This window comes from Mycteria americana, chromosome 10 (assembly GCF_035582795.1).
Source record: "Mycteria americana isolate JAX WOST 10 ecotype Jacksonville Zoo and Gardens chromosome 10, USCA_MyAme_1.0, whole genome shotgun sequence".
Lineage (NCBI taxonomy): Eukaryota > Metazoa > Chordata > Aves > Ciconiiformes > Ciconiidae > Mycteria > Mycteria americana.
This window is the reverse complement of record NC_134374.1, coordinates 9,011,761-9,025,470: the sequence shown is the minus strand read 5'-3', so window position 1 is coordinate 9,025,470 and position 13,710 is coordinate 9,011,761.

The following is a 13,710-nucleotide window of genomic DNA, read 5'->3' as shown; positions in this document are numbered from 1 at the left end:
CAAATGCCTTTTCACAAGTCACCTGAAAATGATCAGGACAGTGTCTCATGAAGATTTCATAAATAGAGCTGAGCAAGTGAAGTTTTCTCCAGATCAATAACCAAACCACGAAGTCAGAAAGAAACAAGCAGAAACCTCAGTTCACATAGAGCTCACATAGAATATTTTTTTTCTTACAAAATAAAAACCTAGTAATTTTCATTTGGGGTAAACCTGAAATATTACATTTAATTAAAAAGAAAATGTATCATACCATTAAAAAGAAAAAAATTACTTTTTTTTTTTAATTTAGACTAATTTTGAAGTGGAACATGGTATTTCAGTTTCAAAAGATGAAAAATTTCATTTTAAGCATGTTAAAATATTTCCTTTAAAAACTGAGAAAATGTTTTCATATTTTTCCTATTGTTTCACTAGAAACTATTTGTCTAGTTCAACCTAATCTCAAAAATGGTCCCAGTCCTTTCAAACCTCTGTTATTCTAGGCATTTTTAAATCATTCAAAATTTTTGTCCAGCTCTATTCATAAATTCAAGCAACATTGTGGTCCTACAATCTTAGGAAAGGAAATATTCAAGAGCCCTTCTAAAATACCTTTCTGTTTCCTGCCACTGTGTCCCTGGTTGATATTGCTTGTATCCTTGTGCAGCGGTAGCTGTACCCTCACCGTGGCAGAGTCCCTCATTAAACATTTTCTAGAATTAGAGTGTGAAGGCTAGAAAGTGAACTTGCTGCTTTTTTAGAGAGGGAAGAACACCCAGGAGAAGGTATTTAAATTATGTCCTGAGGCAGAATGAAGTTGATTTATGTCAGGGATTATTTTTCTCTCTCCAGTCAACTAGAAGTTATGCTGCAAAGTCTGCATAGGCACAGACGTGCAGCACTGTTTTGTACCAGACTCTGACAGTGTTTGAAAATAAAGGAAACTTAACAGCAGGCGGAGCTCTGCCCTTCTGCAGCCCTTCGTGCAGTTCTCCGCGGGAAGGGTTTCCCAGGCCAACCACCCAGGAGCTGGCTCTCTGCTCAGGTAGGCACCAGATCTACCCAGTTTGCATGGCTCAGGCAGTACAAGCCAGACTTCGCTTGCAGATTGCCAGTGGAGAATTTCTGTAGAGGAAGGAGACTGTTGGGTTTGGCTTCTGCATCTACCACTCCACACTTGTCCTGGCATAATGATGATGGAACAATGGGATGGTTATGGCAGAATCCCATGCCCTGTTCTTCACTCCCATACTGACACTAAACATCTCTAATCCGTGCTGAGATCAGGCTAGTTGAACCAGGAACACCTGGGATCTTTCTACATCCTTTTTGGGCGGGCTCCGACACAGGAAAGAATATATTCTTCCACCCCTGAGACCTCAATCCAAAGCCCATGACCTTTCCATGGATTTAAAAAATCCTTGGATAAAATCCTAACCAATTATCTCTGCAGAATAACAACAGGAAAACAAAACCAAAACCCCACAACTGTGCAATTACCTCTGGGATAGGAATGGCTATTTCCTCAAGATTTTTTTCTTGAAAAAAGGCAGTGTATTTACTGAGTTTTTAACAGGTAGAGGCATGTATTCAGTTGCCTGAAAGAACATGATCTAAAACATTAAACCTCCGCATTTAATTTTCATGGGTAGAGAAGGAAAATCAGTAAAAAGCTGCTAGAACAAAAAAATAGAGCCAATGTTTCCAAGCAGCCTGCTAAAATAAATAAATTACTTGGATTTTAAAATTATCTTGCAGTGTTCGAAATACAAACATTGCACCACATTTCCAGTGCTTGCAAGCAAGAATAAATTCATTATAAACATAACACTACATTTTCCTGTACCACTGGTAACAAGCAGTGATGTGCAAGCTCATAAATAAGAAATTTAAAAGCATTTGTATGTTAATAAATGTAATGACGTATATAGCTGAATTCTAATCATTAGTGAATATAGTTCCTAAATTACAGAGGGTAAGGAACTAATTGGATTCTCCTCATCTTGTCTGTTAGCTATGAGTAGCATATTGTGCATTCCCTAGAACTGAAAAAGGGCAACGCTCTGGAAAAGGAAGGAGTTACAGAGGCCATCAAGTAGCTTGGACTTTACCATGAGGAGCTTTTTATCTTTTTCCTTCTTTTAAATTTTCTAGAGTAAAAATACCACTTATATTAAGAGATCCCCTATCCTTTGAAACAAATACAATTGAGAATCAGTGAGATATGTTACTAAAAAAAGACAATCATCAAAATAGTAGCTAAAAGGAATAGTTCTTAGAGCAACTCATACTTTAATCTCTTCGAAATTTCAGAGAGCACATCTTCACAAGAGCTAAGATGTGATTTTACATTATTTAATACAAGCGTAGAGATGCAGTGGATATATATGTTTTCCTAATGAACCTTTCTCTGAGTTCTTGACATTTTGAATCAGAGCAGGAAAAAGCACTGGGACATAAGATGGGGTAATGCAAAAATAAAAAATTTTAAAAAGAAAAAAAATTCTGTGCATGTTTTCTGCTAAATACGTGGTATACACATACTATACTCACAAGCTTTATTCCTTTCTTGTCATGAATATTTATGGCAACATTACTTGGAAGTAGAACAGAAAGATTATAACATATATGACAGATTTAACACATATAAATAGTGTTCCACCAACTAAAATCCAAAAATTTCTTGACTCTTATATATTATATTTGCTTATCTTTTTTCCTGTTATGAGAGGAATCTCATATAATTCCTACGAGATAATGACACCTAATAAGAGCAGATGAAATTTGCACAGCAGTTTGCAAAAAAGAGAACTATTTTTTAGTCTCCATTTTACATAAACAAAGCTGATAATAGCAAACCTTCTGGTGAATAAATTATTAGCAATTAGCCTTAATTTGGGTAGTGTATACTATCGGAGCATTTCAGTGGTAGACATGCAATTTGAGAGAGGTTTGTTCTCTAGCAGTAAAATAACAGGCTGAGGTCACTTTAAACAAATGTTTGAAATGCAGTGTATTATTAGTATTTCAATCACTGTCAATTGCCTTTACTTACTATAATTATTGTTTCATAAGATTTAGAACAAACATGTTTTGCTATCTGCTGCAAGACAACATATCAAAAATTGAGGTGATTCAGATTGAGACTTGTCTTATTGTAAGCAGATTCTGAAGCCAAGACTTTAATCCTAATATAAATTATTCAAATCTCCTCACAACTGTACCTGTTTCCTTTAAAAAATAAAGTAAATCTTATACTAATTTTGCCCTTCCTTCTCAGAGATGCCTGCTCTTCTGATTGTCTTAGTCAGGACTTGCCCATTCCGACTATTAATTCCTTTCTACCACTTTTCCTTTCCTAATTTTCCAAAAGGAATCTTAGTGACCACAGTTGTCTGATTTTGTCAAAAGTAACTAATCTACAGCTTTCTACAAGGTTTGTGGACTCCCTTTTTCCACAGAAGGGTGATGCAACAGGCCACCCTGTTTTACCTAGCGAATTAAATGCAAACATTGGAATAACTTACTTGCAATCTAATGTGTTGGCAATGGACAGAAAACTACCTGATAATGTTTCTCATGATAATTTTTTGGACACTGATGTTGGTGATGACCAGCAGCGGCCTTGCTGAGGGAGCATATGGTTGGGAAACTGATGACCAGAGATGACGTGACATTGACTTTAGTGACTTACTCAACATTTTTAAAGCAGACTGTCTTTTGATGTCCTAACTTCTAAGTGGTTATAATAAGATAATGCCATCAGATTTTCATGAGTAAAAAGTACATACATTTTCTATTGTCATCAGCTGGAGACCTATCACAGCATTTCTCTTCTTGTGCACTTGTTTATAATAACAATTACCTTAAATATTGACAATCATAAATACATTGTAATAATAAATGCTGTATAAACAAGTAACTATCTTTCCAACAGATGTTAAATGTTTTAAAATAGAAACTTTAAAAGTTTCATAAGAAATGCATTCATAATGTATCAGCTTTGCAAAAAAAGACCCCAAACAAACCTCCAAACTTATCTTTCTGGGGAATGTAGGATAGTTAGCACGAATGGCTATTATTATCTCCTTGGTCTTGGAATCTGTGAATGTATGAATGGTTCATACCACTCACTTCATACACTGCAGATGGAACGGGTTTCCTGCATTGTCCTCATGGGGCCCACAAGAATTGAAACTCTGCATTAAGGCAATAATTGTAATCAAACCACATACTTCAGCCAGCAATCCACAGGCCTCAGGAAGGAGTTAGTTTCCCTGATGCACAATTAGTTTCCCTGATACACAATTAGTTTTTATCTGTTGGATTTAGGTTTGGGTATTTTTCACCTCCTTCTGAAGCATCAGCTCAGCCCTAGTTGCCTGGACATACATCCAAGCTCTATCCACCCAGATCAAGTCAGAAGTTAAATCAGATAGTGCCAACAGACTTCTAAAATTAAAAGCAATGTAATTCAGCAGCGTATAAATCATATTCTTCCACTGGCAGCTATGCAACTTCTAAAGATCATCTGGTGATTCTTGTTCCAAAGCAGAAAGAAATAATTTTATCTTCATTTAACAGTTTCTCAAATAATTCCACAAACTTTGTATAGCACAAATGTGACATTTTGATTTACTTTTCCCTAGTAGTGACAACTATATAAGTAGGACTAGAGAAGTGCACTATTACTTACAGGATTCTGTTTTGGCTAATACATTTCTAGTCTTCGTGACCCTTTTCATGACTGTACAGCATGGCCCTCACCCTCCACAATCCTGAGACCCTTCCCTCTCTACTTCCTCCCTACTCTGCATTTTTTGTTTCTGTAGCCCTTTTTCTCAAGCACACAGTCTAGGTCAGTCATGGAGTCCACCACATGATGGACTACAGCTTCAGACCTCTGAGTGAAATACAAATACGATCGCATTTGACACAGCTTCTTTTCCTTCTGGTATCAGCATGACAACACAGTTGATGGCAACATAACTGTGTTAGAGCCTGGGCTGCTGCTAAGGAGAAGGGAACTTGGGAAAACATGGTAGCAATGTGGCTTTAAAATCTATATGCACACAGGTCTTTCACATGTCTCCTTACCTCTATACTGGGAAGAGGAATACAGAAGTCACATACGGCATTATTTCTCTATTCCTTGGATAACCAAGGAGAACTACCCATGGGGACAGAATTCATACAGAAAATCCCAATCTTCTTCACTCCACCTCCATAAAGGCTATCAAGATCACACATGAGATTTGGGGAGACAAGAATTCTGCCTTGCTTTAGGTGCTGACAGCACTTAGAACAATCTTAATTTGATCTACTTCTGATCCCTTTTCTGCTTATGTCCTTGGTGCAGGTGGTTCAAAGAACAGGATTTTCCTTATCCCCCTTCTCCTGCTCTGCAAGTCCTCTGTGTTGTTCTCTGAACTTTGTCCTCAGCATCTCTTACTTCCCTCTCTGTCTGGCAGACAAGGCAACCTTTGGGACCCTTGTGCTCTTACTGTCACCACAGGGCAGAGGTTATGAGTCATAGAAGAGCTGTCTCCTGCCAGGCTGTGAGCAGTATGCTAATGTGACAGCTTGGCAAGTATTTGAGAATGTCACTTCTAGCAAAATAACTGTCCTGAATGGTATTTGTCATCTATACAACCAGATATCCATCAACAAAAAAGCCCTACAAAATTCAACTCTAATATATATTTCAAATGAGATGCCCACAGGCACTCATTTATAACATGAGTGCATGTCAGTAGCCATATGTGCTATAATCCTGCTCTTTATACATATACCCAGCATAATCCTTTCATGCATCATATATCTAATCTGTATTCTCTGCTTTGGAAGCACGATTAATCTAAAAATTTCAGAATTCATTCAAATGAATTAAACAAAATATGAATCTTCATTACTTTGGCTACCAAGCAGTTAAAGAATGTGGCAAATGACCAAATCATCAGTCTGCCATTCAGTTTCAGCTATCTGCTGTGCTACCATTTCATTTCAGGTTCTTCAAAGCCCGGCAGCTGAACTACAGCCGGGTATTTAATGCAGAATTGTATCTTTTGGGGGAATGTGTTATTTTTAAATGCTTAATAATTATGAATTCATTTGCCATTCTTTTTATAAGCAGGGGATCATAATGAACTCATCTGTTATTCATGTGAATGTCAAATGTGTTCCCACAGGAGTTTTATTCTAATTCACTATTAGTTAGTGGACTCATAAAATAAAACGCTATCCATTTTTTACTCTGAACATGTAATTGTTCATCAAAGGGCAAATGTAGTATTTTTCTTGGATAACTTTCAGTTCTGATTTAACCAGGTAAAGAACTAGGTTTAAAGTATGGGTACCTTTAGAAACAGAAGTAGATTTGATAAGCTGTGAGTCTTCCATTTAAAATGAAATGAATGAGATTATCATGAGCTAGTATTTTAAAATGTAGGTGTATTATACTATAAGCATACATGCTTGAACTACATGCATTTAACATAACAAGAAAACCTCTACCCCAATACATAATGCCCAATGATAATTCAATGAAAGACACATTTTCAGTATTCACAAGGTGATCACAATAGTTTTCATGCAGCTGTTCTATTGCCATAGAAAATTTAGAGGTGAGATACTTACAGGTCACTGCAGGATTTGAATGTGATGACACTGGAGAGTGGGACTTTGACCTGTGAATACAAACACAAACTAAGCAATAGAAAAACAGAGAATTCAGACTTTGATTTTTTTTTTCAGAGTGTTAAATACATGGGGTTTTTTATGAAATTATTTTCAAATTACTTCTAAATCCCTAATCTAAACTGAATGTTAGCTGTAAGGATTTATCCCATGAAATGACAGCCCTGAAATATTTCAGCAACAGTTCCTTAAATCTGACATGCTGTGCTAGGCTTCTCCTCAAGTATGTCACAGTGACTCTTCCAGTCTTGAAATTCTCTTTAGAAATGCTAACCAAATAGAATGAAATATTATAAAGATGCATTTTCAAGGGAGATGGTAACAAATCCAGAATCCCATTTGTAATTGGAACCACTAGATTAATATATTTATAGTTTTACTTTAAAATACACAAGCAAAGGACTTCTTTTTTCCAGTTGAAGTAATAGAAGGATATATTTTTAGTGTTAAGAATTATCTCAATTACTTTTTTCTGCATGGAAATGGTCATTTCCTCAAATCAAATGTACAGTGTTTAAATCAAAATATGTTACCCCTGTGCAATCCCTGGCAGTCAGCAGGTTATTAGAATATTAACCATGAAGAAACCATTGAGAAAAACAAGCATGCAAACCAAAGCTCAGATGCAAGTCTTGATGATCACAAATATTTTAGTATGTTAAGGATTGTAACTTCATGTTTTATAACAGTTAGCAGAAAAATATAATAAGCAACAGTGCTTCCTGAACACTATGACTTCTTTCATAGTTGAAGAAATACTATTTACTTTACTCTTTTAAAATACTTTTTACTTTATTTAAATAATGACCATGTTAAAAACAAAAGGTCTGTCTTTAATTGCTGTAAGGTCAGATAGGAGGGACTGAGTTATACAGATAATGTGAAAATAGGAATATCAGAAATAGGGAATGAAAGGAAGAGTGCACAAGCGGGCTAACACTACTATGCCAAGAATTGGGTGAAACTGTTGAAGCTTGCATGTTTATCAGCTGCTTTTTATTCAAAATTAATGTAACATTTATTTTATACATTAAATAACTGTGACAAAAATTATCACCACCAGCAGGCAGCCTGAAGGCCCCTCCCTAGAGAGAGAATACACATGTGGGAGATAAGAAGAATGAGAAGACATACAGTTTTGTTTAATGGAATTTCTGTGTGCATGAATGTGTATCTATATAAACACCACTTTCCTTGAAAGCAGAGGATAGCTAAGGAGAACTAGGAACAGACAAATCATTCATCAATTTACAAGGGAACCTACAGGTTTAAAAGGCCTGATTTTGAACTCATCATTCTGTAATGGTGAAATTCTATTGACTTCATTGGAGTAATTTGATTTATACATCTCCGAAGGGAGAATTGACTGTTGCAATAGAAAGTATATTAGAAAATATTATGCTGGAAAACATGAATTCTACAGAAAGGAAGCAATAAAACTAATGAATAAGTAACCATGAATAAGTGAGGTACTGAATGCTACCAATTCCCACAGATTCAATTTTATTCAGAAGCTTGCAGGACTGGGGGTTCAGGCTTTCTAGTCTCCTCTAAAGCCTTAAGGATACAAGAAAGAGTTATGCATGCAGTGCACATGAACTGTTTGGCTTTTGCTACCACACCCAAAAGAAAAAAAAGAAGCATCTGCAGGACTGAATACGTGAAAGCAGATAGGGGAGAGGGTGAGAGGTGACTCCGAAGTGCTGTGAGGATCAGCCTTACTGGGGCTGCACTCACAAATTGTCAATGATGAAAGTAACAACTCCAATGAGAAAGGTTTTGCTGGAGCCCTGCTGGCTTTTTGCCACAAAGGGTAACATCTGCTATTAATTAACATTCTATTTACATCTCTAGGCTCTTTTAAGACAATTTAGTGCTTTTAGCGGTTACAGGTTGATAATGCTGGAGCACCAACACCTTGATGGCAAAACATTGGCATTTGTCCATTTTTTCTTTGTGCAGAAATAGAGAAAGATAAGTGCACCAAAGTGACATAAATGGTGATTTTATAAAACTAGTCACAGAAAGGAGGATTGACATGACATTCAGGGTGACATGTATAAATCAGAAGCACTGGAAGATATAAAATTAAGTAATTTAGGCATTGAGTATGAAGAATACTAATACTTATAGGGAAAAAGGAAAAAAATACATTCTATAAATAATAATATGTTACGATACTGAGGAAGGAGAAATACTTATGACTGAGATGCATATTTTTATAAGCTGCAATAGTCTACTGCGGCTAATGAACATTCTTTCAAAACAATAGCCAAAATATTTCATAAGGCATGACTAAAAACATCCATTATAAAGTTATTAGATGTTCCCACCTGGAACAGTGGAAGCAGTTCTTGGCCATCTTAAGATTAACAGGTTCTTTTATAGAAGTGAGACTGGTAAAGGGCAAGCAGAAGGATTCACTGATTTTTTGCCGCTCACAAAGATTAAAGAAAAAAGTTCTTCAGTCTTTCGAGAAAAGAACATTTCTCTGAAAGGAACAGAGAGATGACAGCTTCAATGCTATCTGAGCAGTGTAAAATACCAGAGCAAGGGAGCATGAACCTAAGCTAAGAACTGGCCATTAGAGGAATGGAGGTGGAATTCCTTCACACCAAAAGCTAGATAACATGTGCAAAAAGACAGCAAAAGCAGCAGCCAAAAGAAATTAAATCATTTCACAAGAAAAATAACATCTGAAAAAGGAGGCTCAACACAGTCTTACATCACAAGGAAGATCAAAATTTGTGCCCATTAGCTTCGTTACATGGGAGCATTTCTGTCATCCTAATCAATTAACATTGTTAACAATCAATTAGCATTGCTAACGTTCCCCTCTTTTCTGAAATTTCTGCTCCTTGCATTAACTAAATTTACATTAAAGTTTGGTGCAATTCTTAGAAACAAACAGGCATGTAATTGTGGTGTCCTCATCAGATTTTAATTCTCAGCAATTCCATTCTATCCTCCTAATTTACTAATTCATCTGAAAATTAACGATTACATTTTTTTCCTAATACACCTCAGTTGTTGTGTCCTATTAGATTGTTGCTAGGTTTCATTAGGGGTGGCTGTATGACTGCACTGGATAAACAGATACCTATATATTGTTCTAAATTTATTAACTTAAAACTCTTAAAACTAGCACTTTAGACTCTTCAGAAATGAGAAATGCTATTAATACATATGGTTGCTCTACAGTAGCAGAAAACATTTTGTGAAGGAGACTAACTACAAACAGCCATGTCAAAAAAATATGTCCTAAGGCTTATTATTAATGTATCAGCTAGCATAAATCACTGTAGCTCCACTGACCTCAATGAAACCATGGTGAATTTATACTGAGAGTATAGCTATGTAAGCTACATCTTCTTTTATCACTGTACAATGGAAAAATACATTCAAGGACAGGATATTGCATTAACATAATATTTGAGGAACATTCCAGCTCACAGAATTAAGTGAAAAGAATTCCATTAAAAAGCTAGTCTCACCTTTCATTTATTGCAAGTGCTTTGATCCTTAGGTTTTTAATTAAATAACTTTCCTGATTCCATGGACACATTTAGTGTTTTTACCTCTAGTTAGAAAACTGTCCAGTCCTAGATACTTAGTTTGACAAATAACATTTTAGAATACATGGTGGGTTTTTTGGTTTTCTTGTTTGTTTGTTTTGAGGGGTTCATTTGCTGGGGGCTTTTTTTGTTTGGTTTTATGTGTTTTGTGGTGTTTTTCTTTTTTAACAAACCGATGCCCAGTTTTGCAGTGCAAGCTCCATGCACAGATGGTTTAACAGGACCAAACCCAAAATTTGCATAAGAGTGAAAAATGTCTGTAAAACAATGTTAATTTTAAAATAACACAGATTGGATTCACAGTATGTGAAATTATAGCATAGCTCAAAATATGAAAGAGGGCCAGGATTCCAGTAACACGACATGTAAGGACCTTTTGTCTGCTGGCTGGTATCACATCCTGAGATGACTTTTTGTACAAGATTTTTTAGAAGAGACTTCAATAGGAGCTTGATATATGGAACAATAGCAGGATATGGCCTCTAACTGGTAGGAACAATTACTGTTCTCAGACATGTGCAAGTTAACTTTCATTAACTTTATTGGATTTTGTGCACACTTTCTGGCCTAGATTCAGAGCTGCATCTAATTTCTCCTGGGGACAGCTGAGACAAGGAGCGTACTGAAGAACAGTAACTATTCTGTCTAAGCAGAATATACTGAGGAAAACTCACATGAGCCTCAAGAGTGTGATAGACAAGTTTGGGAATAATGTGAGAAAGTAATACAGGCAAACCCACTTTCTTCCCAGCTACACCCATAATGCCTTGTAGGCTGCAGGGCAAGGGAAGAGTTGTCTAGACTGTCTCCACAACGGGTGGAAATTCCTCAGACCAAAGGAATTCTCAGCATGTAAAACTTCCAGTTTTATGGCAGGCCCATCCAAAAAAGATCATTATGATGGGAAGATACAAAGATAGAATTTAACCTTTGAATTTTGGGAGATGTAAGTACAGACTTTTCTCTAGAATAATAACTAACTAGAATAATAACTAAAAACTTCATAGAGATGCTAGCTGTTTACACTGTTCAATTTTTGGACTTTGGTTTTTACAGAATTAACTGTGGTATAACATTTCCTTTAGTTCTAAGAAAGTGGAAAATGATATATTTTGAAAAGAGGGCTTTCTGTTTCCCTCTCTTTCATTCCCTAGCTCTGACTTTTCTACAGTCTCAAGCATAAACTACTTCCCTTCACTTTCAAGGCCCTTTATCCACCCCTCATCTTTCATATCTTTCCTCAACTGGCTTTCTTCACCTATTATTTAAAATTCAAACACTTCTGTGATTTCTGATGGTTTCCCCATAAATACGTGTGTCCTGGTTTTGGCTGGGATAGAGTTAATGTTCTTCCTAGTAGGTGGCATAGTGCGGTGTTTTGGATTTAGGATGAGAATAATGTTGATAACACACTGATGTTTTAGTTGTTGCTGAGCAGTGCTTACACTAGTCAAGGACTTTTCAGCTTCTCATACTGCCCTGCCAGCAAGGAGACTGGAGGTGCACAAGAAGCTGGGAGGGGACACAGCCAGGACAGCTGACCCCAACTCACCAAAGGGATATTTCACACCATATGACTTCAAGCTGAACAAAAAAATGGGGGGAGTTGGCCAGGGGTGTGTGGCCACTGCTCGGGAACTGGCTGGGCATCGGTCAGTGGGTGGTGAGCAATTGAATGGTGCATCACTTGTTTTGTATATTCTTTTATCATTATTATTATTTTCCCTTCCTTTTGTGTCCTATTAAATTGTCTTTATCTCAACCCATGAGTTTTACCTTTTTTCCCCGATTCTCTCCCCCATCCCACTGGGGGGGAGTGAGCACACAGCTATGTGGTGTTTAGCTGCCTGCTGGGTTAAACCACAACAACGTGCAATGCCACTTTAGGCTGCAACTTCTCATTTTTCACCAGTACTGTTTAAGCTGCCCAAGGCTATTAATTCTCAATTTTGTATAGCCACTCCAACAGGCCAACACAGATTTTTGTGTAGGCCTCTGATAAACCAGACTGGAGAACTGATTTGGCTGAAAAATAATCGAGGGAAAAGAATAATTGTTTTTCAGCTTGATCTTCTGCCTCACATCTGCACAAACAGCTGCATGAACACAACAGAATGGGTGGGACAGGAAAGAGAAAAATTAGCTGAGGTAGAGCTGCTTAAACCAACGTTACTACTACTGCAGAAATGCACATGGAACCACAGCCTAAATGTGCTATTTTAAGTAGCCTTTTAAATCTCTCACCTGTCACAGTGCCTATTAAAAGAATTGATACTGATAAGGCAAGGATTATATCACTCCTGCTTACCAATGCAGCCCAATTTTGGCTCATTGTTTCCTTGTTCTGGTTGTTCTTGTCTTGTAATTAGATTGTAATATACTGAGAACATAGATCATCTTTTGGCCTACTTGAGAACAATCTGACTTCTACAACAGCAGTGCAAATTTTACGTCTGATTCAAAAGGAATTGGATCATGTCTGTTAGGATACCATTTCCCCCAGACACTAGCCATTCTGATTTTTTTTGTTTAAGGAGGGCAATCCTTCAGAGCAGCTTTAGATCACTGAGAAATATCTTTCTGCAAACAATTCTATTTTTCTTATCATCATGTCTCTAACAGCTCTTTTCAAGAATCATGGGTTGTGATTTTTAACTAAAAAATTAATTTCAATCTCTCACTTGTAACAAGTGACAATTCTCAAATCACTGGGGCTTTAGAACATGAGGTGAGCAATAGTGCTAAACAGCTGCAGTCATAAAGGAGAGCTACATCACACCTAAATTAAACTGATCTAATTGCACTACCATACTGACTCCGTTCGTACTGCTAAAAGAGTTTGGTTTTTATACTGAGTTCACTCAGTACATTTGACTGCATATGAGGTGCAGCATAGTCATCGAGCAACAGGAGACAATCTGCTAAAGTTAGCAAAATATAGAAGTACTACATACATGAAGGAACTGAACACATTCAGGGTTCCTTGTAATAAGAAATGTAAAGGTCCTTGAGACTTAACTGAAGCAAAGGGCCAATGAAACAGATGTTGCAGTTAACTGAAGCCATCACATCCAAAGAATAAACTCTTCTTCAAATATAAATGGAAATTTTTCATTGAGCTATGAAAAATGTTTTGCGAGTCTGCAGTTCTCTCCACATCAAGATACTGACAAAAATATTTGATAATACAATTGTGTCTTCCTGATTCCACTAAACAATAATTTCCACACCTGTGTTCATATATTTGCTGTTGTCTCTACAAAAGAGAGATTCGGTCCACATTACATTGCACTGAGGTAAAACAGGAGCACAACTATAGGCAAACACAGGAAATAACATCTGCAGAGGTAGAAAAAGTAAGGTGTTTTTAATGAATAAGTAATATATTTAACTTACCCTTTCATTCAGGGACTATTGCAATACATTATTTAATCAAAAAGTCATCGCTGTGCGCTAT